This window comes from Suricata suricatta, chromosome X (genome assembly GCF_006229205.1).
Source record: "Suricata suricatta isolate VVHF042 chromosome X, meerkat_22Aug2017_6uvM2_HiC, whole genome shotgun sequence".
In the NCBI taxonomy this organism is placed as follows: domain Eukaryota; kingdom Metazoa; phylum Chordata; class Mammalia; order Carnivora; family Herpestidae; genus Suricata; species Suricata suricatta.
In genome coordinates, this window is record NC_043717.1 from 41,905,132 (window position 1) to 41,926,353 (window position 21,222).

Here is a 21,222-nt window from a genome sequence, read left to right on the forward strand (position 1 = left end):
GAAGGAAGTGTCTTGAATAAGGGTCACATGTTATATCACATGAGAATCATGTTCCCGGACCAGACTATGCTTATTTTAACCTCTAAGACTTTATTATGTTATTCCCTGGCCTAGAATATCTTCTCCCCTTTAATCACTGTCTTTCCCCTTTCCCATGTTCACAAATCTAACCATTCTTTAAGGTCCAGAAACTCCATCCACTTTTGCCTTCCTTTGGTCTCTGAGCCCACTCATTTGGCCCTTTAGTAAATTTTGTAATGGAACCCAAGGGTTTGTTTTATCTTTCCAACTAGATAGCAAACACTAGTTCTTTGCCTATTTGTATCTACTACAATCCCTTTCTGAGGCTAGGCACCAATTAAGTGCCCACAAAATCCACATTAAAATCTAATCGATGAGCAGTGAATGTAGTACAAGCCAGTCTAATACCTAGCCACATAGCTGTAGCTGTATATTTTTGTTGAAATATGTTAACATTACATAAGTTACGCCTAGCTTTCATATTCAGTATGAGGCATTCTGTGTTTTCCAAACCTCACTGAGGTCTCTCCCAGCAGCTCCTGTGCTATTAAATGGTCAGTGGGGTTTTTGCGTGCTCATCCCTATAAGGTCACTGTGGGCATTACAAAACAATAAAAAAAAATACTACAAGTTCTGTTCTAGTGTCCACATGGTAAAAATGTCTGCAAACTCCACTCACCATGGTCTCTGGTTCCAGTCTAGGCATTATACTTTCTTATATTCAATCCAGCCTCCTTTAGATGAGTACCTCAGTCCAGTCTGTCCATAAATCTCTCCCTCCCTTCTCTTTCCTTCATACCCTCCCACTCAAACCTCAGTCAGCAGCTGGCAGCTGGCAGGGGCTCGGAGAACCCAAATGGGGGTTTCCCAGACACTTTACCTTTTCCTCACTGTTAAAAAATGGGTTTTGCTCACTTGAAGTGATTGAATTCCTCTTGCACTCAGTGAGGCTGGGTAGATGAGGCTCTTGTCCTAGGGAGACCAAAGAAAGTCACAGCCTGAGCAAAATTTAGCTACTCTTGTCTCAGGAATTAGTACGTGTAAACTGTAACCATCTTCTCAGGCCTTTTATACCCACTAGCCCAGGACATTTTTAGAGAAATGTATGGTTATTTAGCCCCTTACTCCCTTTCTTCTACAGAACCAGGGTTGCTGGACTGCTGCTCAACTTCTTGTCCTCCTCCCTATTTCTCTCTTATTCATAATGTCAAGGTAGAAAATTTGTAGCCTTGACTGGAACACACTGAATTAATACAAGTCTCTCATTTTATCTGTAACTTGGTCACTCACCTCTCTCAAAGGAGACTTGCAGTGCATAGGGTAGAACCTTTTCCTAAGGCTTCACAAGTTTTTTTCTCCTTGTCACATCATTTGATCTAGTCAGCTTCTTTCTGTACCCTGAGACTCTTCCTGCCAAACTCTAACCACTTCCTGGGCCTATTATAGTGGCTAATAAGAGATATCCGGCAGACTTTGTAGCCCACAGTCTACATAAGGAAAGGGGTATATTTATACAACACTGGGCTTACACATGATCTAAGGTTTATGGGCCTCTTGGTACTGACAGGGTCAACCCTAGAAGACTTATCCAACCTTCTGGGGAGTTGCTGCTCACCTGTGAGTGTGAAGATAGGCTACATAGAATGTGTACAAATGACCTGGGATATTTTTTAAGTTTCAGTTTAGCATATACACTGTGCTGTTAAAATGACAAAACATTGACAATTCCACATATTTTGCCTTATTTGATCTTCATGACAACCTAGTGAGACATTCTTATCTCCATTTTGTATAAAAATATTAAAGTATAATAATAACATTAATGTTTAACATTTATCAAGCACTTGCCATGTCCCAGATAGTGTTCTAAGCACTCTGTATTTACAGGCATACCTCAGAGATATTGCAGGTTTGATTCCAGACCACTGCAATAACATGAATATCATAATTTTTTTTATTTCCCAGGGCATATAAAACTATTTTTACACAATACTGTAGTCTATCAAGTATGCAGTAGCATTTTGTCCCAAAATATTCATACTTCAATTTATAAATACTTTATTGCTAAAAATTCTAACCACCATCTGAGCGTCAGTGAGTTGTAATCTTTTTGATGGTGGAGGGTCTTGCTTCAATGTTCATGATTGCTGACTGAGCACGGGTAGTTGCTGAAGGTTGGGTTGGTTGTAGCAAGTTCTTAAAAAAAGACAACAATGAAATTTGCCACATAAATTCTTTTGTGAATTATTTCTCTGTAATATATGATGCTCTTTGATAGCATTTTACCCACAGTAGAACTTCTCTCAAACCCCGCCACTGCTTTGTCAACTAAGTTTATATAATCTTCTAAATCATTTGTTGTCATTTAAACAATTTTCACCAAGAGTGGACTATATTTTAATAAGCCACCTTCTTTGCTCATCCATATGAAGCAACTCCTCATCTGTTCAAGTTTGATTATGAGATTGCAGCAGTGCAGTCCCATCTTTAGGCTCCACTTCTAATTTTGGTTGTCCTGTTATTTCCACCACATTAGCAGTTACTTCCTCTCTTCATTAAACTCTTGAACTCCTCAAAGTCATCCATGAGGCTTGGAATCAACTTTGTCCAAACTCCTATTAATGTTGATATTTTGACCTCTTCCCATGAATCATAAATGCCTTTAATGGCATCTAGAATGTTAAATCCTTTTCTGAAGGTTTTCAATTTACTTTGCTAGATCCATCAGAAGAATCATTACCGATGGTGGTTATAGCCTTACAAACTGTATTTCTTAAATAATAAGACTTGACAGCTGAAATGACTCCTTGATCCATAGGCTGCAGGATGGACGTTGTGTTAGAAGGCATGAAAACAACATTAATCTCATTGTACATCTCCATCAGAGCAGTTTGCTAACCAGGTGCATTGTCAATGAGGAGTAATATTTTGAAAGCAATAGTTCTCAACAATGAGCATCAAATATTCAGTAAAGCATGTTATAAAAAGATGTGCTGTCATTCAGAGTTTTGTTAAAATAGTTTATTACCAAGTTGGTTTCCATATAACACCCAGTGCTCTTCCCCACAAGTGCCCCTCTCTATGATCATCACCCGCTTCCCCTTTCCCCTCCCTCTTCAGCCCTCAGTTTGTTCTCAGCATTCAAAAGTCACTCATGATTTTCCTCATTCCCTCTCCCGAACTCTTCCCCCCCCCTTTCCCCTTCCCATGGTCCCTGTTATGTTTCTCCTGTTAGACCTATGAGTGAAAACATATGGTATCTTTCTTTTTCTGCCTGACTTTTTGCTTAGCATGACTCCCTCAGGTCTATCTATTTTGCTACAAATGGCCAGATTTCATTCTTTCTCATTGCCATGTAGTATTCCATTGTATATATATATATATATATATATGGCACATCTTGATCCATTCATCAGTTGATGGACATTTAGGCTCTTTCCATGATTTGGCTATTGTTGAAAGTGCCACTATGAATATTGGGGTACAAAAATGAAGCAACAGAAAGAGAAATCAAGAAAAAGATCCCATTAACAATTGCACGAAAAATCATAAAATACCTAGGAATAAAGCTAACCAAAGATGTAAAAGACCTGTATGCTGAAAACTCTCATTTAGGTTCTGTTGTTCCATTTATAGAGCACAGTCAGAGTAGATTTAGCATAATTTTTAAGGGTCTTAGGATTTTAAGAATTGTAAGTGAGCATTGGCATCAACTTAAAGTCACCAGTTGCATTAGTCCCTAACAAGAGAGTCAGGCTGTCCCTAGATGCCAGACATTGGCTTCTCTTCTCCAGCCATGACAGTCCTAGATAGCAACTTCTTCAAATAGAAGACTGTTTCATCTACATTGAATATCTGTTGTTTAGTGTAGCCACCTTAATTAATGATCTTAGCTAGATGTTCTAGATAATTTGCTGCAGCTTGTACATCAGCACCTGCTGCTTTACCTTATCCTTTATTTTACGGGAATGGCTTCTTTCCTTAAGTCTCACAAACCAATCTCTGCTAGCTTCAAACTTTTCTTGTGCAGCCTCCTTACCTCTCTCAGCCTTCACAGAATTGAAGAGAGTTATAGTTGTGCTCTGGATTAGGCTTTCACTTACGGGACACTTGTGGCTTGTTTGATCTATCCAGATTCTTAAAACTTTCTCCATATCAGCTGTCAGGCTATTTCTTTTTCTCATCATTTATGTATTCACTGGAGTAGAACTTTGAATTTCCTTCAAGAACTTTTCCTACGCATCCATAACTTGGCTGTTTGGGACAAGCAGCCTAGCTTTCAGTCTACCTTGGCTTTCAACATGTCTTCCTCACTAAGCTTAATCACTATAGGTTTTGATATAAAGATGTGTGACCCTTCCTTTCATTTGAACACTTAGAGGCCATGATAGGGTTATTACATGACCTAAATTCAATATTGTTGTGTCTGCCCCCATGTCCTCAGCCATCCAGCATGGCCAGCCCTTCCCAGATACATCCCCCTACTGCTCCAGGCCTCCTCAGGTGCCCAGTGTGCAGGCACCTACTGAAACCTAACCTGAAAATAGACTGGCTGACCTATGAGCCCAGATGTGGTGATGTCCTATACATGATGAACTCCAAGCTCCCAAGGAACTTCGTGCTAAGGAAGGTGATCTTCCATACTGTGCCTGCATGATCAAATTGAAGACATTCTGTAATTCTTTTATGGCTATATTTGAGGAAAATTTCATGATTACCCAAGGAGTTTAATAATGTATACTTTGAGTATAGATTTTAAAGGGAAAATAATTAAATGTATTATTTAATGCCCTTTCAGGAAAAAACTGGTGGTGCATTATGTAGAACATAGGCAGCCTGGCTCCAGAACCCACTTGTATAAATACTATGTATGCTATTTGGATTTAGAAAGGTTGAAAGGTTGACTCACTCACTAAAAACCACAAAAATTGTCAGATGATAGATACTAAGTTTGACACCAGGCTTTATTTTTTTAATGTTTATTTATTTGGGGAGGGGGTAGAGAGAGAGGGTGAGAGGATCCCAAGCAGTCTCCATGTTGTCAGCTCAGAACCAGATGCAAGGCTCCACCTCACAAACTGTGAAATCATGACCTGGGCTGAAATCAAGAGTCTAACACTTAACTGACTCAGCCACCCAGGTACCGTAATACTAGGCTTTCTGATTCCAAATTCTGTGCTCTTTTCATCATTTATTTATTTATTTACTCACCTAATAAACATTTACTAAGCACTACTATGAGCCAAGCACTGTACTAAGCCCTGGGCATAAAATTCCTGCTCATAAATAACACATAAGAAGAGATAAACAAGTAAGCCAAAAGCAAAACATAGCATGATGATTAAGAACATAGTTTCCATACTCATTGTATATGGGTTCAAATCATAATATCACTACATTTTAGCAGTAGGATGAACCTTGATGTCCTCATCTATAAAATGTATATTATAATATCAGTACTCTTAATAGGATTGTCATAGTAATGACTGAATGTATTAATACATACAATAAACTTAGAAAGTTGCTCAACATGTATTAGATGCTATCATCATCATCATCATCATCATCATCATCATCATCATCATCACTGTTGCTGTTTTTAATGCTAGTGGTTTCCCTGTTCTGTGATACACTGCCAATGGCTAAAGGAAGACCCTAAACCAGTGTTTAAAGAAGAGTCCAAAGATGTGTGGGAGAAGAACTAACAAGAGACAGGCAGGGATCTGATCATGCAGAACGTTGAATGCCATGCACTATGCCAAGCTATGTAGCAGAATGGGGTTGGAGAAGGAACTCCAAAGAGGTGGTTAACAAATACCTACATTTCTGCTATTTCAAGGAAGGATAGCCTGCGTGATCAACCTATATATGCGGTCTAGGGCCCCTAGCATGCAGAAAACCATTTTTCCCTAGACCATGGTCACAAAATTGAATAGTTGGGAGTGGCCATATGAACTGCTGGTCTGTTTTGAAAAGAAATTCAAACCTTCCTCAGTTGCCAGCAGCCTTCTGCTCCACCTGGTAAGAGCTTTAGGTCATCATATAATGCCCATGACCTTAGGCAGTGAGTGATTCAGGAGTAATGAGGCTACTTGACAATGGCTTTTGGAGCTTATTTCTTTTAAGCAAGAATTTGGAAGAAGAGTAGGTCAAGAGAAAGAGGATGTGACATTTCACTAAGCTCCTGGGTAGGTCAAAGGAGTCAGACATCTTAAGAATCTAGTCAGAATACCTTCCAAACAGTTTGAGATATTTCAATCTACTTACAAGGATTATTCTTTATAAAATCATACATTCTAACATGGGCCTGACAAGCCAGTGTCAGTTTTAAGGCTACTTTAGTTTTTTGGTTATTTTCAATCTTCTATATTTCCAAAGTAACATGCTTGAGCTGCTAGGACCTGGGGAGTCTGGAAAGAAAATAACAATCCTTCCTCACATTTGTAAATACTTTATGATTTACAAAGAACTCCCACATTCATTGGATTCTAAAGTAACCCTGAAAAGAAGGCAGGGCAAGCATTTGCATGGTTATCATTTCCTCTGTTACAGATGAGAAAATTGAGGCAAAGAGAGGGGAAGGCCCATGCCCATAGTCACATAGCTAGTTAGTGGTGGAGCTAGGACTCTGTATTAGTTTTCTATGCCGCATAACAAATTATCACAAACTTAGCAGCTTAAAACACCTCATATTTATCATCTCCCAATTTCTTTTGTCAGAAGTCTTGGCACTGTTTAAATGAGTCCTCTGTTTTGGGTCTTGCAAGGCTGCAATCAAAGTGTTGTTCAGGGCTATGTTCTCATCCAGAGGCTCAACTAAGGAACGATCTGCTTCTGTATTCATGTGGTTGTTGGTAACATTCAGTTCTTTGTGGTTGTTCAATTCATGGCAGCTTGTTTCTTTAAATCCAGCAAGGGGAGAGGGAGCAAGTCTGTTAGCAAGATGCTGTCATATATAACACAATGTAATCATGACAGTGACATCCCATCACCTTTGCCATATTCTATTGGTTAGGAGAAAATCATAGATTATATCCCCACTTAAGGGGAAAGGATTACACAGGACATGGATACCATAAAGTGGCAATTATGGCTGTCATCTTAAAGTTGTTTGCCATAGATTCCAACCTAGCTTTGTCTTACTCCAAATCCAGTGATCTTTCTACTGGATCACACTGTTGCTGCCAGGGATGCATGATATCCATTCATACTACCCCCCAGATGTGTATTCATCTATTGAAAGGTACATATGTTGAGGACAGAGTACAAGAAATCTAAGAAGCCTGCTCTGCCATTAAGCTTGTGCCCTGTGTCATACAACCTAGGGTTGTAATCAACTAACATATGAATACACTCCCGTTTTCTTAACCTAGAATAATACACCTCATCACTTCTAAAGATGGAATGTTGTTTTGAGATAATTTTGTGCAAAGCCTGAGCTTGTTATCTTCAAAAAAGGAAGGATGCCTTTTCATTTCAGGAGACTCAGCTTTTATCCTGACAATTACGTACAAAGGCAAAGGGAGTCATGCTGTATTTTCTTTCTTTTGCCTTTGTAGCTTAGCCCCATTAGTTTGACCCTATTAATGACTGTCAGAGAAGAAGTGGACTTGGTGGAAAGGGGTTAAAGATAATTCTTTAAATCTCCCAGTCAGGACCAGAAAGGTTTATGTGGATTGTTTCTAAAGTTTAGGCTTGCTTGCCAAAATGCTCTGTATTTCTCTTCAGAGGCTGTTCTTAATTGACAGCAGGGGATACCTCAACTATTAGTTTCATTCCATTAATTCAGTCAGTCATTCAAGAAGTATTGAGAATTTCTTTGTGTAAGGCACCATTGTAGGTACTAGCAATACTGAGATCACCATCCCTATAGTCAAAAAGCCCATAGTAAAGACTCAGATAAGAAAACAACCCAAAGACTTATAGAACTGCTTTAATAGACGTATGTACTGAGCCGGTGGGATTCTTCTGAGGGGGTGAGAAAAGAAAGGTGCTTACTTAAGATTGCAAATCCAAAGTTTCCAGGACCAAGCAAATGAATCAAACAGGTGGATGCAGGGAGTGGTGGAATTTGTACTAAACTGGAGGGCATTGTAATTTAAAAAACTGTAAATGCCATGTGGTCCTAATAAAACATAGCCTACAAGCTGCCCATTTGTGACCCGTTTACACAAAGGAAGTGGTGTTTGTGCTATGATTTAAATGATAACAGCAAACACTTATACAGAAGTTATTGTATATCAGCTATGCTTATAAACAATTTAAAGGTATAACTCATTTACTCTCCATAACATCCCATTAGGTAGGTACTTTTGTTAGCCCTATTTTATATATGGAGAAGTAGAAACCTAGAGAAGGTAGATAATTTACCTAAGGTCACATAGCTAACAACCAGAGCTGGAATTTTAAATCAGGCAGCCTGGTTTCAGAGCCCATGCTCCAACTACATATATGTATACATGTATGTATCCTCAGCTTTTGCTAAACTATGATTAAGTGTTTGAAAGGTGATAAGGAAGCATGTCATGCAGAGGAAGTAGCAAGTGGGAAGATGGAGGTCTGGAGAGTTTGAGGGATTCCAGAGTCTATAAACAGTGTAGTATTTCTGGAACAGCAAATGTATGTTTTGGGGTGGTGGTGTGGGAAATAGGTGGGGCAGGGTAAGGAGATGAATAGAAATTAGGCTAGATAGAAATGTCAACAATACACTTGTAGCCATGCAATGATCATATTCATTCCTTAAAGATGCATTTATTAAGCATTTGTATGCCAAAACACAAGGCATTGTGTTAAGTACTAAGAAAGATCTAGGCAAAAAATGTTTGAGGACAGTGGGTTCAGAAAAGGGGCATTAAATTCAGCATGAGGAAGGAAATCTGAGAGCATTTCCCAGAAAAATGGTTAGTTTGACTAAAGTCTTGAAGGATAGGTAGGGGTTGACTAGACAAAGGAGACTGCAGAGAGCATTGTAAAGAGAGGGAACAGGGTATACAAAAGTATTTCTGAACTCATTGTAAACATGACCTTTCTTCTTATCTCAAGTTTTTCTTTTCCTTTCTATCCTCTCACCTTTTCACATGTCACAATGGGAAATAGAAAGTCAGAGAATTGAACTAGGAGTTGCCCCCACAGGATTTCCACATTTTGGCATACCTAACAGAGGCAAAGGGAATAAATTTGGGGTTGGAATAACTGAGTTTGGGCTCAGGCACTTTATTCACATTAACTCCAATTAACTCAAATCATTGATCAACCCTGCAAGCTTTTCCTTTTAATCATCCCTGTTTTATAGATGAGGAAATGGAGGCTCAGGGAAGTAATGCCACCTGTTCAAAGTACTCTGCTAGTAAGTGGCACAATTTGGGGTTTGACTCCAGGACTGTATGGCTTCAAAGCCTGTGTTCTCATCTTCTCAACCCCTGAGAATCTTCTTTCAACCAAAAGCAATTCTGTCTCTTAGTAACAATAGTTAAAACTCATTTATCGCAAGCTTGTTCCACAATTCCAAATTGCTTCTTTCAACATGTCATTCCTCTTGGCTTTCTCAGCTGTAAAATGAGGCTGTGATGGAACTTATTACTGTTCATCACTAATCAGTTCCTTTCTAATTTCAGTAGTATAGGATATTGCACTTCTTTACCATCTTACAGGGTTTTTTGTTTTGTTTTTTTGTTTTTAATTTAAATCCAAGTTAGTTAACATATAGTGTAATAATGGTTTCAGGAGTAAAATTTAATGATTCATCACTTACATATGACACCCAGTGCTCCTCCCAACAAGTGCCCTCCTTAATGCGCGTCACCCATTTAGCCCATCTCCCCACCCATCTCACTTCCACCAACCCTCAGTTTGTTCTCTGTATTTAAGAATCTCTTATGGTTAGCCTCCATCTCTGTTTTTATCTTATTTTTCCCTTTCCTTACCCTATGTTAATCTGTTTTATTTCTTAAATTACACATATGAGTGAAATCATAGGATATTTGTCTCTGACTAACTTATTTCACTTAGCATAATACATTCTAGTTACATTTACATGGTTGCAAATGGCAAGCTTTCATTCTTTTTAATTGCCGAGTACTATTCCATTGTATATATACCACACCTTCTTTATCCATTCATCAGTCAATGGACACTTGATTTGCCATCTTAAAGTTAAATGTGGACCATTAACTTGCTTTGACTAATGCTATATGAGCAGAAGTGATGTGTCACTTTAGGTTGGGAGCATTTAAGAGATCACGTGATTGTTTGTTCTCTCTTGCCCCCGCTACTAGACATTTCAAATGGTAGTGCTTCCATTAACTTGGGTTTCCATGTGAAGAGGACATGGAACAGAATCCTCTACTGACCAGCAAATAAATACATGGAGCGAGTAAAAATACATACTTTCATTGGTTTAAAGCCACTGAAATTCTGGGATTGTTTGTTACCTCAGCATAGCCTATTATATTCTGAGGAATTCACAGGCAAATGCTTTCTAGCTCATAGATATACTGTGAAATTCAATGAAGTAATGGGAGTAGAAGTGCTTTATAACATCTGAGGCTGTGCGCTTATGGCATGTATTACTACTTGCCAAGTGGTATATCTGAATGCAGGCCCTATTGAATTGTGTTCTGATAGATTTTCACAAATAGAATTTTTATAGACACATTGTATTTTTTACATTATAGGCAGATATTTAATTGCTTGCATAGTGCTTTTACATAGGAAGTTTCTCTTTTGATAGGGAGGGAACCAACTCTGAGGTCTGAAGATTTCTCAAAGACTATGAGTAGCTAATAACCAGTCACTCTGAGTACAACAGTTACTACTAGTTTCATTTTCTTTCTATCTACTTTCAAAGAAACAATTAGGGTGGGAAGAAATCCCACTTTTTCCAAAAAGTAACTCTGGATTCTACCTTTCCTAGAGCAGAGGAAAGGCTGTTTATCCTGGGCCTGATAGTTCAAAGTCGATAACTCCATGATATCTTGCAAACATTTAGCCTAAAAGGGCTAATCATGACACTTGTCATGTAGTGTGGCTTGGATCATTTATTATTTTTAATAGTTTATTGTCAAATTGGTTTCCATATAACACCCAGTGCTCTTCCCACAAGTGCCCTCCTCAATGACCACCGCCTCCGTTCCCCCTTCCCCTCCCCCTTCAACTCTCGGTTCGATTTCAGTATTCAATAGTCTCTCAGGTTTTATGTCCCTCTCTCTCCTCAAATCTCTTTTTCCCCTCCCCTCCCCATGGTCCACCATTAGGTTTCTCCTGTTAGACCTATGAGTGCAAATATATAGTCTATGTCCTTATCCGCGTGACTTATTTCGCTTAGCATGACACACTCGAGGTCCATCCACTTGGCTACAAATGGCCAGATTTCATTCTTTCTCATTGCCATGTAATACTCCATTGTGTGTATGTATGTGTGTGTGTGTGTGTGTGTGTGTGTGTGTGTGTGTATAACACCACATCTTTTGATCCATTCATCAAGGGATGGACTTTTAGGCTCTTTCCATGATTTGGCTGTTGTTGACAGTGCTGCTATGAACATTGGGGTACATGTGCCCCTATGCATCAGCACTCCTGTATCCCTTGGGTAAATCCTTAGCAGTGCTATTGCTGGGTCATAGGGGAGTTCTACTGATAGTGTTTTGAGGAACCTCCACACTGTTTTCCAGAGCGGCTGCCCCAGTTTACATTCCTACCAAGAGTGTAGGAGGGTGTCCGTCTCTCCACACCCTTGCCAGCATCTATAGTCTCTTGATTTGTTCATTTTAGCCACTCTGACTGGTGTGAGGTGGTCTCTCACTGTGGTTTTGAGTTGTATTTCCCTGATGAGGAGTGTTGCTGAGCGTCGTTTCATGTGCCTGTAGGCCATATGGATATCCTCTTTGGAGAAGTGTCTGTTTATATCTTCTGCCCATTTCTTCACTGGATTATTCATTTTTTGGGTGTGGAGTTTGGTGAGTTCCTTATAGATTTTGGATACTAGCCCTTTATCTGATATGTCATTTGCAACTATCTTTTCCCATTCCTTTGGTTGCCTCTTGATCTAGGGGTTGAGAGTTCGAACTCCACATTGAGTATAGAGCTTACAAAAAAAAAAAAGGAATGTGGTGGTGCTTAGCCAAGTATAGATCAATAGAACACAAAAAATATCTAATTATTATTCTATTAATAATTATTATAATACTTTCCTGTAAGATGAGGTAAAAAATACATACCAATGGGGATGTGGAAAGGATATTTATTTTTTGGTATTACAATAATTGTTTAGCAATTAGGAAAGAAAATATTAGATTCACATCTTCTGGTATACACAAAAGTGAATTCAAGATAAATAATAAACTACAAAAACCCAATCATACAAACACCTATATCTTTTCAAATTAGAGCTTTTTTTTCTTTGGGTGAAATACCCAGAAGTAAAATTATTGGCTCATATGATATTTCTATCTTTAATTTTTTGAGGAACCTTCATACTATTCTCCATAGTGGCTGCACCAATTCACATTCCCACCAAGACTGCATGAGGGTTACCTTCTTCTACATCCTCATCAAGATGTGTTGTCTCCTGTGTTTTGCAGCAATATTTACAATAGTCAAAATGTAAAAACAACCAAAGTATCCAGAGACAGATGAATGAATAAAAAGATATGGTAGATATACACAATGGAATATTACTAAGCCATATGAAAGAATGAAGTCTTGCCATTTGAAACAACATGAATGGACCTAGAGAGTAAGGCACAAAATTAAATAAGCCAGACAGAGAAAGGCAAATACCATATGTTTTCACTTATCTGTGGAATCTAAAAATAAAACAATTGAATCTGAAATAGTCTCATAAATACAGAGAAAAAACTCATGGTTGTCAGAGAGGCAGGGATTGGGGGGATGGGCAAAATGGCTAAAGGGGATTAAGAGGTACATACTTCTAGTTATAAAATTAATTAGACACAGGGACAAAAAAGAACAGCATAGGGAATATAGTCAGTCAATAATATTGTAATAATTTTATATGGTGACAGACGGCAACTATGCTTATCATGGTGAACAATTCATGTTGTATACCTGAAAACAGTATAACATCGTATGTAAACTATACTTTAATTTAAAAATCCTCAATAATAAGAAACTTTAAAAAAGGGATTAGAATATTTTTATATTTTCATTGGGATAATTTGTTAAATTTTTCTTATTTTTTAATCTCAGTATAATTAACATACAGTGTTATATTAGTTTAAGGTGTACAATATAGATATTCAACAATTCTATACATTACACCATGCTCATCACAGTAAGTGTACAATTAATCCTTTTCACTTATTTAACCCTACCCCCACCTATCTTCCCTCTGGCAACTACCAGTTTGTTCTCTTTATTTAAGAGTCCGGGGTATTTTCTCATTTGTCTCTTTTTCTTTTGTTCATGTGTTCTGTTTCTTAAATTCTACATGTGAGGGAAATAATATGGTATTTGTCTTTCTCTGACCAATGTTCTTTGGGAAATTTTTAACTTTCCTTTATTCAGTTTTTAAAAATTACAAATACATTCATTAAATTTCAATATACATTAGACTCTTTTCATAATTTGGCTATTGTTGATAATGCTGCTATAAACATCAGGGTGCATGTGCCCCTTCAAATCAGAATTTTTGGACCCTTTGGATAAATACCTAGTAGTGCAATTGGTGGGTTGTATGATAGTTCTATTTTTAACTTTCTGAGGAATTTCCATCCTGTTTTCCAGAGTGGCAACTCCAGAATTCATCCCACCAACAGTGTAAAGGGTTGCCCTTTCTCCTCATCATTACCAACATGTGTTATTTCCTGTGTTGTTAATTTTAGCCATTCTAACAGGTGTGTGGTGGTATCATATCAAAATTTTGATTTGTGTTTCCCTGATAAGGGAGATGTTGAGCATCTTTTGTTGTGTCTATAATCATCAAGACAGTATGGTATTAGCAGAAAAACAAACACATAGACCAATGGAATAGAATAGAGAACCCAGAACTGGACCCACAAATGTACAGCCAATTAATTTTTGACAAAGCAGGAAAGAGTATCTGATGGAAAAAAGACTGCCTCTTTAGTAGGTGGTGCTGGGAGAACTGGACAGCAACATGCAGAAGAATGAAACTAGACCACTTTCTTACACCAAACACAAAAATAAACTCAAAATGGATGAAAGACTTAAAAGTGAGACAGGAAACCATCAAAACCCTAGAGGAGAAAGCAGGAAACAGCCTCCTTGTCCTCAACCGCAGCAATTTCCTGCTCAACACATCCCCAAATACAAGGGAATCAAGAGCAAACATGAACTATTGGGACCTCATCAAGATAAAAAGCTGCACTGCAAAGGAAACAATCAAGGAAACTTGTAGGCAACAGAAGGAATGGGAAAAGATAGTCGCAGGATATAAAATCAATGTACAGAAATCCGTTGCATTTTCATACACCAATAATCAAGCAACAGAAAGAGAAATCAAGAAACTGATCTCGTTCACAATTGCACAAAAAAACATAAAATACCTAGGAATAAACCTAACCAAAGATGTAATAGACCTATATGATAAAAACTATAGAAAACTGATGAAATAAATTGAAGAAGACACCACGAAATGGGAAAACATTCCATGCTCGTGGATTGGAAGACTAAACATTGTGAAAATGTCATTACTACCCAAAACAATTTACACATTCAATGCACTCCCCATCAAAGTTGCACCAGCATTCTTCTCAAAGCTACAATAAGCTATCTTCAAATTCGTATGGAACCATGAGAGACCCCGAATAGCCAAAGTAATATTGAAGAAGAAAACCAAAACAGGAGGCATTACAATCCCAGACTTTAGCCTCTACTACAAAGCTGTTATCATCAAGACAGTATGGTATTGACACAAAAACAGACACATAGACCAATGGAATAGAATAGAGAACCCAGAACTGGACCCACAAATGTATGGCTAACTAATTCTTGACAAGGCAGGAAAGAATCCAATGGAAAAAAGAGAGTCTCTTTAACAAATGCTGATGGAAGAACTGGACAGCAACATGCAAAAAAATGAAACTAGACCACTTTCTTACACCATACACAAAAATTAACTCAAAATGGATGAAGGACCTCAATGTGAGACAGGAAACCATCAAAACCCTATAGGAGAAAGCAGGAAACAACCTCTTTGACATGAGCTGCAGCAATTTCTTATCAACACTTCTCCAAAGGCAAGGGAATTGAAGGGGAAAATGAACTATTGGGACCTCATCAAGATAAGAAGCTTCTGAACCGCAAAGGAAACAATCAACAAAACTAAAAGGCAACCCCCAGAATGGGAGAAGATAATTGCAAATGACATGTTGGATAAAGGGCTAGTATCCAAAATCCATAAAGAACTCAACAAACTTCACACAGGGAAAACAAATAACCCAGTCAAGAAATGGGTAGAAGACATGAATAGACACTTCTCCAAAGAAGACATCCAGATGGCCAACAGACACCTGAAATGATGCTCAACATCACTCATCATCAGGGAAATACAACTCAAAACCACAGCGAGAGACCACCTCACCCTAGTCAGAGTGGCTAAACTGAACAAATCAAGAGACAATAGATGCTGGCGAGGATGTGGAGAAACAGGCATCCTCCTGCACTGTTGGTGGAAATGTAAACTGGGGCAGCCACTCTGGAGAACAGTGTGGAGGTTCTTCAAAAAACTATCGATAGAACTTCCCTATGACCCAGCAATAGCCCTGCTGTGGATCTACCCAAGGGATAGAAAAGTGCTGATGCAAAGGGGCACATGTATCCCAATGTTCATAGCAGCACTGTCAACAACAGCCAAATCATGGAAAGAACATAAATGTCCATTAACTGATGAATGGATCAAGAAGATGTGGTTTATATATACAATGGAATACTACATGGCAATGAGAAAGAATGAAATCTGGCCATTTGTAGCAAAGTGGATGGACCTTGAGGGTGTCATGCCAAGCGAAATAAGTCAGGCAGAGAAGGACAGATCCCATATGTTTGCACTCATAAGTCTAACAGGAAAAACTTAACAGAGGACCATTGGGAGGGGAAGGGGGAACAATAGTTAGGGAGAGGGAGGGAGGCAAATCATGAGAGACTCTTGAATACTGACAACAAACTCAGGGCTGAAGGGGGTGGGGGAAATGGGAACGGGAGTGATGGTCATGGAGGAGGGTACTTGTTGGGAAGAGTACTGGGTGCTATATGGAAACCAACTTGACAATAAACTATATTAAAAAATGTTTCCAGGGGTGCCTAGGTGGCTCATTCGGTTAAGCGTCCAACTTCAACTCAGGTCATGATCTCACAGTTTCTTGGTTCGAGCCCCACTTCAGGCTCTGTACTGACAGCTAGCTCAGAGCCTGGAGCCTGTTTTGGATTCTGTGTCTCCCTCTCTCTCTGACCCTCCCCTGCTCATGCTGTCTCTCTCTGTCTCTCAAAAACAAATAAAAAACATAAAATATTTTTTAAAAATATTTCCATGGCTGATGTCAAAAAAGATTACTGCCTACATTTTCTTCTAATGTTATGGTTTTAGGTATCACGTTTATATTTCTAATCTATTTTGAGTTTATTTTTGTGTATAGTATAATATTCTGTTTCATGTTGCTATCCAGTTTTCTCAGCATAATTTTTGAATAGACTTTCTTTCCCTCATTTTATATTCTTGCCTCTTTTTTATTGATAAATTGACCATGTAAGCATGAGTTTATTTCTGGGAGCTCTATTCTGTTCTAATGATATATTTATCTATTTTTGTGATGTTACCTTATTGTTTTGATCACTATAGCTTTATAGTATGTTTTGAAATCTGGAATTGTGATACCTTCATGTTTGTTCTTCTTTATCTAGATTGATTTGCCTCTTTGGGGCCTTTTGTGGTTACAAAATTTTAGTATTATTTTTTCTATTTCTGTGATAAATCCTGTTGGTATTTTGACAAGGATTGCATTAAATCTGTAGGTTGCTTTGGGTGTATGAACGTTTTAACAATATTTGTTCTTCCAATACATGAGCATTGACCATATTTCCATTAGTGTCATCTTCAATTTCTTTCATCAATGTTTTACAGTTTTTGGAGTTATAGGTCTTTCATCTCCTTGGTTAAGTTTATTCTTAGATATTTTATTATTTTGATGCAATAATAAGTGAAATTGTCTTCCTAATTTATCTTTTTGCTACCTCATTATTAGTGTATAGAAATGCAACAGATTTCTGTATATTAATTCTGTATTCTGTGATTTTACTGAATTCATTTATCAGTACTGATATTTTTGGTGGAATCTTTTGGATTTTTCTATATATAATATCATGTAAGTTGCAAGTAATGAAGTTTTCTTCTTTCTTACTGATTTGAATACCTAAAATAGTTACATTTTTTTACCTAGTATCTCACTCCTGGGAGTCAGTCCTAAGAGAAAAAATAGAAAAAAAGTTATATGTACGAATATTTTTATAATAGTAAGAATATAGAAGCACCTAAGGCACAACAACATGATAAAGAGTTTGAAATTCAAAGTTATTATTATGAAAACTATGCAGAAACATTAAGCTATATGTAAGCAGTGAAGAAACTAAGGCATAGGAAAGTGAAGTCAGTTATATAAGTTCACCCAGTCAGTAAGTGGTAAAGCTAGGACTTGATCTCAAGGAATGCAGCAATCAGAGTCTGGGTGTGTCTTAGTCTTCTCAATCTGCAATGACAAAATACCACCATAGACAGGGTGGCTTAAACAACATAAATTTATTTCTCACAGTTCTGGAGGCTGGAAATGTAAAGACCAAGTTTATGGCAGAGTTCAGTATCTGGTGAGAGCTCTCCTCCTCACTTTAGAGAGCTGCCCTCTTGCTGTGCTTTCATGTAGTAGAGAAAGAGAGAGATCGCTGGTGATTCTTCCTCTTTTCTAAGGACACCAGTTCCATCAGATCAAGGCTCCACCCTTATGGCCTCATTTAGCCTTAATCATCCCCTTAAAGGGGATCACATGGGGTACTAGGACTTCTATATATGAATTTTAGAAAGACACAATTCAGTCCATAGCATTTTGCTCCTGAGCCCCAAAATTCATTCCATCCTAACAGCCCTCATTTCAGCATTACTCTAAAGTCTAAGTCCAAAATCTAATCTAAATATCATCTAAATCAGGTATGGGTGAGTCTCAAAGAGTGATTTATCCTGAGGCAAAATCTTCCCCAGTTGAGAACCTGTAAAACCAGACCAAGTTATGTGCTTGTAAAATGCAATGGTAGGATAGGCATAAGACAGGCATTACCAATTGAAAAGAGAGAAATAGGAAAGAAGAAAGAGGGAAGAGTCCCAAACAATTCCAAGACCTATCAAGGCAAATTCCATTAGATGTTAAAGCCTGATGGGTTTTTTTGTTTCTTTTTTGTTTGAATATAAATATGACACATGATGTTACATTAGTTTCCAGTGTACCACATAGTGATTCAACAACTCTATACCTTATGCTATGCTTGCCACAAGTGTAGTTACCATCTGTCACAATACAACAGTATCATAATATCATTGACTGTATTTTCCATTCTGCACCTTTTATCCCTATGACTTATGCATTCCATAACCAGAAGCCTGTATCTTCCACTCCTCCTTACCCATTTTGCCCATCCCCCAAACCTCTTCCTCTCTGGTAACCATCAGTTTGTTCCCTGTATTTATAGATCTGATTCTTCTTATAAATCATTTTGAATCAACTACCCACCTTCTGGATACACAGGGATGACAGTCCCACCCCCAAGGCTTCAGGCAGCCCTGTCCACACAGCTCTAGCCAAAGGCCATCTGGCTTGTTAAAACTAGGGGGACAGCTACAGCCTTTGAAAACAAGGAAACAGTCCTCATGATTTCTGAATTGCCTTAAGGGCTATTCTTTCCTTTCCTTGAAGAACAGGGCATGTTCACAGCCAAACAGCTCTAAAGTTCAGACTTGTGGGATCTAATCTTTCTTCATTTTGTCTCCTTTTTTCTGTCTTCTTTAATTCCAGCTGTCAGTATTTCTGTTGGTATAATTACATGGCTATTTCTAGCTTCTTCTGAGATGGCTAATCAGTTTATAAGTCACACCCATGAACTTCTTATCAAATGCTTATTCAGCCACACCTTTAGTGTTCTTATCAGGACAAGCTTCCTCATTTAAAAAAAAATAATATAGGATATACTGAGAATATAGAATGCTAGGAATAAGATAGACATAGAACTGTCCAAATCTCCAAGTTCTGGTTCCTTTTCGCCTAATAATTCCTTCTTAAATTTGTCTCTCTACTTTCACCTTTTATTATAAAAAGTAAGGGTGACCAAAGCTGCATCTTCAATACTTTGCCTCCTCCACTAATATCCAAATTTATCACTCTCAAGTTCTACCTTCCACAAAATACTAGAACACAATTCAGCCAAGTTCACTGCCACTATATATAACAAAGACCACCTTTTCTCCTCTTTTCTATAGTAACTTGTTCCTCATTTCTGTCTGAGATCTCACCAAACTTGCCCTCAATGTGCATATTTCTACATGTAACTCAAAACTCTTACAGCTTCTACCCATTACCTCAGTCCAAAGCCACCTCCACATTTTCAGGTTATTTGTTACATCCTACTTCTATGTACCAAAATATGTTATTAATCAGGTATTAATCAGGGGATTCTCCAGAGAAACAGAATCAGAAGGCATATATATATATATATGTATAAATATGTACATATACATATATACATATATACATATGTATATGACTTATAAGAATTAGCTCATATAATTATGAAGGCTAAGAAGTCCCAGGATCTGCAGTAGGCAAACTGAAGGCCCAGAAGAGCTGATGATGTAGTTCCAATCCTAGTCTTAGGACCTCAGAAACAGGATAGCTAATGGTGTAAGTTCCAGTCTGAGAGCCAGCATGCTAAAGACCCCCAAAAGAGTTGATTTTTCATTTCAAGTCCAAAGGCAGGAAAAGATCTATGTCAGATAGGAGGAGTTCCTTGTTTTTCAGAACAGAGTCAACATTTTGTACTCTTCAGGTCTTCAATGAATTGGATATGGCCCACACACTTTAGGGAGGGCAATCTGATTTACTCAATCTACTATTTCAAATCTTAATCTTATCTAGAACTATCCTCATAAACACACACAGAAAAATATTTGACCACATGTCTGGACAACCCATGGATCAGTCAAGCTGACACAAAATTAACCATCACAGTGTGTTTAACCATGGGATTATTTTACCAGTGTCCTTCCTTGACACTTATTAATCGTCCTTTTGTACCATTTTTCTTGGTTATTTTTCCATTTATTTTCCCAAGTGTTTTTCTTTTTTTTAAATGTATTTATTTTTTTTGAGAGAGACAGACAGACAGACAGACAGCATGAGCAGGGGAGCGTCAGAGAGAGAAGGAGTCACAGAAACTGAAGATAGGCTCCACGCTCTGAGCTAGCTGTCAGCACAGAGCTCGACGCGGGGCTAGAACCCACGAACCATGAGATCATGACCTGAGTCGAAGTTGGACATGACCTGAGCCAAAGTCAGACGCTTAACCGACTGAGCCACCCAGGTGCCCCCCACGTGTTTTTCTTTATTCTAAAAGTTATTATTAGGATTTGCATTGCAATTGCCTTGTTTAATTCAGTCTCTATGCTACTGCCAAGGCAAACTGCGTCAAGTACAAATCAGATAGTGTTCCTTTCTTGATTAAAATATTTTGGGGGTGCCTGGGTAACTCAGTCAGTTAAACATCTGACTCTTGATTTTGGCTCAGGTCATGATCTCATGGTTCATGAGTTTGAGACCGGTGTTGGGCTCTATGCTGAAAGCACAGAGCCTGCTTGAGATTCTTTAAACAAACAAACAAACAAACAAACAACCATTAAAATATAGTTTTATAGTTTCCCAATCTCTCTAAACTCCTCAGCAGGGATATTAAACCTCTTATAATCTGACCCCTGTCAATTAATGTAGCCACCTGCCCAACTTCTCTTGCTATGCTCTAGTCATCTTTAATAATTTGCATTTCCCAAAAGTGTGCTCTCTCTTTTTTCCTCGCTTTTGCTCATGATTATCCCTCTGCTTGGAATATTTTTCTAATTCTCCTGTGCCAGATAAACTCCTATTTTTATCAGTCTGTTTTTCAGTGAAGCTTTTCCTTAACCCTACAATCTTAGTT